The following is a 4,021-nucleotide window of genomic DNA, read 5'->3' on the forward strand; positions in this document are numbered from 1 at the left end:
ATTAAAAATATACCTACTTCCTAAGTTAAAAAAATAAATACAAACATTAAAGACTGCACAACAGCATTCCAATTGTGTATTATAGAATTATAGTATTGGTTTCATTCTAGGGGCAATTATTTCTTCATCCAATTGTATGAGTGTCTCCTTCAAATGGAGCCACTGATTTTTCATGTATGAAATCCAGGTTGTACTTTTTATGTATAGGACCTCACTATGCATATGTATTTGCCTAGAAATTTCTATGAAGATCATGATATTTTAAACTCATAGAAATCTAACTACTTCCTCCAATGTTCTGAGCTCAAGAATTTATAGAGCACACCTGTAACATGTTTAAAATTTATATCATCATTTAAAGTATATCATTAATTTTCTTTTTTTTTTTTTTTTTGGTTTTTCCAGACAGGGTTTCTCTGTTTAGCTTTGCACCTTTCCTGGAACTCACTCTGTAGCCCAGGCTGGCCTCGAACTCACAGAGATCCACCTGGCTCTGCCTCCAGAGTGCTGGGATTAAAGGCGTGCGCCACCACCACCCAGCTAAAATAGATCATTAATTTTCATGAAATCATTTAAATTTTCTTGTAAACTCCATGCCTATTCTCTTCTGTGCTTGAATTTTTCACATTTATTTTTTATTTATTTAAATGTTCATTGTTTCTTTGTGGATTTCACAGAATGCATCTCAGTCCCACTCATCCTCCATCCTTCCATATCCAACCTCTGATCTTGCAACTCCCCCAAGATATAAAAAAATTAAACTTAAAGAAAATAAAAATCTCATACTGGAAGCTCTAGTGTGACAGAAGTAAATCACACAGACTACCCTTTAGTCTGTACAACTGATTTGTTACTGTTAATTGAAATGGGTCATTGGTATGGTTTGAGCCTCTGGTTCCTGCTATATATTGATTCTGGGCCTTCACTAGGCCTTCTATTGTATATTCTGTTGTTGTCCTATGTCATGGATTTCCCACGACTTTAGGTCTGCCTGCCCCCTCTGAGTGCTCCAGCAGATCACAGATGAGGTGGATGTTGTGAAGGGTCAACTCATAGCCCTGGATCTGGACCTGGGTGGTTGCAGGGTTCAGCCTACCAGCTCTCTCAACCTCAATACTAGCTTGAGTTCTCCAGAACCTTGCCAGCAAGCTCACCACATGCAGTAAGCAGCAAAGGGTGAGGCTGTTTCTTCTCTCACACCTTCCTTCAGGGCTCAGCCACACCCATAAGACCAAGGCCAGTTCTATTGTTTTTCCCAGGTGAGGGACAGGGCCTGCTGTACTGAGTGCTGTCATCAGTAAGGTGCTTAACCAGCTCACCAGTTCTCATTATCTCAGGGTCAGCTCTCCCATCTGCCAGATGTTGTGGGGGCAGAACAGGAGAGGGCATCTCCCTATCATTTAGGCCACCATATGGCAGATGAGGGGCAGGGTCAGTTCTCCCTCATTTGTAGTCAGTGAATGGTAGGACCACCTGTGTGCAGACCACTTCTCTCTGCTTTTGGTGATAACAGAAGCTTCTGACATCAACACAGACCATTGCCGATTCAGGGCTCTGGGTGTGTGAAACCTCAGTAACCCCCTTCCCCACATGCACACACTCTATCCCCTACAGACAAAGAGAAGCTTAAACCAGGATTCCTAAGTGTAGATAAGAACTTAGACCCCTTTTTCCCAGGTGGCAGTATCAACTATAGGGACTTTAAAAAACACAGAGTCAGGATATTCGACCAAAAGACTAAAAGAGGGAGGCAGGTTGTGGAAAATAAATTATATGGTCTATGCCTTTTAAGAACTAGCCTCACAAAGAAAGGGGAGCACTCCTTCCAACCTCCCTGATGCATGTGAGAGATTTGGAATGAGTCTCCCTGCCGATCCTCCCTGCTGAGGCTTGTAAACTTAGAATACACTTTGCTTTTGCATTCTGTACCTAAAGTCTCTAGTGGCTTCTTTGGGAACTTGATCTGGGCATAACACAGGCCAGTTTGGGCTATAGAGATCCTGTCCCAAAACCAAATGGGATGGGAATATGGTGGCACACGCCTTTAATCTCAGCACTGGAGATAAAAGACCCAGACACAGTTTCCCCAGAAACCCAAAAGAGCTGAGGAAAGAGATACCTTAAAAATGAGTCAGTTCCCCCTTCCTGGAGAGGGTGAAGACAGGTGTTTTCAAAAGAACAAAGTCAGGATGTCTGGTGGTAACCCATTAACCATGAGATGCCCCTCTCCAGAGATAACATGACCAGACCCCAGAGATGAGTTGTAAAACTCCTGACAGGGCAAACAGATAAGATAAAATAAGACAAAGTCCAGGCCCGGGAAAAACTGGATCAATCAAGGATGGACCTGTACTAACCCCCTCCCCTCTAAGAAATTTTATGGGTTTTGCCTATAAAAACTAACTTCCCCAAGAAAGAGGAGCTCCTTCCTGCCTCACTGAGCTGAGGCCAGTGAATGGTTGAGATGAGTTCCCTGTCGCACAACTTGTAACAAATAAACCTTGCTTCTGTATTCTGGTATGCTTATCCTTGGTGGTCTCTCTGGGGGTCACGATCTGGGCACAATAGGTGCAGATATGGACCTTGGAAGGAGCTCAGGCCCAGCCATTCCATAACCTCAGGTGACAAGCATGCCATCCATTTCAACCCACTTCTCACTTCCTTCACCTCTTTGGATCTGCATCTCTCCAAAGGACATGAACCATCTCTCTCTCTCTCTCTCTCTCTCTCTCTCTCTCTCTCTCTCTCTCTGTCTCTGTGTCTCTCTCTGTGTGTCTGTCTCTCTCTCTCTCTGTCTCTCTCTCTGTCTCTCTCTCTCTTTCTCTCTTATATACTCCACCCTCTATTTGCTCACCTTAATAGATCTTTACAGTGCCAGGCAGGTCATTGGTGTCTCCACCTGGACCAGGGCAGAAAGGCCGAGGCAGGCACATAGATCTTTGTCTCCCACACAGCCTTCATGGCACTTAGCAGTCTCCCATTTTTATACTCCCATTATGGGGTGGAAAGCCCTGGGCAGGTATATCACTTTTTTTTTACATTTTAAAGTGCAGGCACTGACACATTCTCTCTCTTGACAAAGAGGTGAATGTTGTCAAACCCTGGGAGGTCTTCATGCTGCGTATGCTCCCTGCCCTTACCCCCTTCTTGAAGAAGGGTGGTGTAACTTGTGCTGACTCATAGATCCTTCTCCAACCTCCAGGACACCCAGGACTGGAGTCTGATCCCATTTCTCTATTTTAACTTTTTCTCTCAGCTACAGTCATGGGACATAAGCCTTCCTCTTCTTGGTCCCACTCCTCCTCTGAGAAATGCCTTAAATATACCAATAAATATGGCGACATAGCAGCTGCTTGGACCCCAATATTTCACAGGAATTATCTACCTTCTGTCAGCGAATGGGCAAATGAAAAGAGTTACCTGATCCCTATGTTTTTACCTAAGCTTTAAACTCTCCATTTCTTATTCTCTCTCTCCTGACCACGTGCATTCCTGAACCTAAGGAATCTCTAACTCCAAAAAACCTTATCTTATCCATTCTCTGACCTGTGCTCTACTCTCAGTTACCGGGCAGGACAGGTCTGGAAACAGGCTAGGATACATGCAAATAAGTTTATGATCACGACCCACATGGGGATCACACTAATAAGATGGCTCTCTAGCCAGAGGTCAGGTTACAGACTGTCTCTTGGCAGGTCTTCCTAAAGCTTCCTCAAGCCAGCAAACTATCAAAAAAATTCAAGACATGGAATAAAATCTGTCTCTTGTTTCCCAGAACTCCCTGACCTTAGGACTAAAACTTAAGCATCTGGAGAGCAAGGCTCCTGACCCCACAGAAGTTTCAGCTGTGGCATTTAAGGTGGACCGGGGAGAAATGAGAAAGTCATGAACAGAATTTCCAATGTTGGCACATGCTATCCAACTGGCTTCTGAAAGCTGCCAGGTCCCTATTTTAAGTGCAGGAAAGAAGGTCATGTGGGCTAGTGAGTGCCCTACTGAGCCATCAATTGAGCCTTTTTCA

This window comes from Peromyscus californicus, unplaced genomic scaffold (assembly GCF_007827085.1).
Source record: "Peromyscus californicus insignis strain IS unplaced genomic scaffold, ASM782708v3 Scaffold_4__1_contigs__length_199733344, whole genome shotgun sequence".
Taxonomy (NCBI): Eukaryota; Metazoa; Chordata; class Mammalia; order Rodentia; family Cricetidae; genus Peromyscus; species Peromyscus californicus.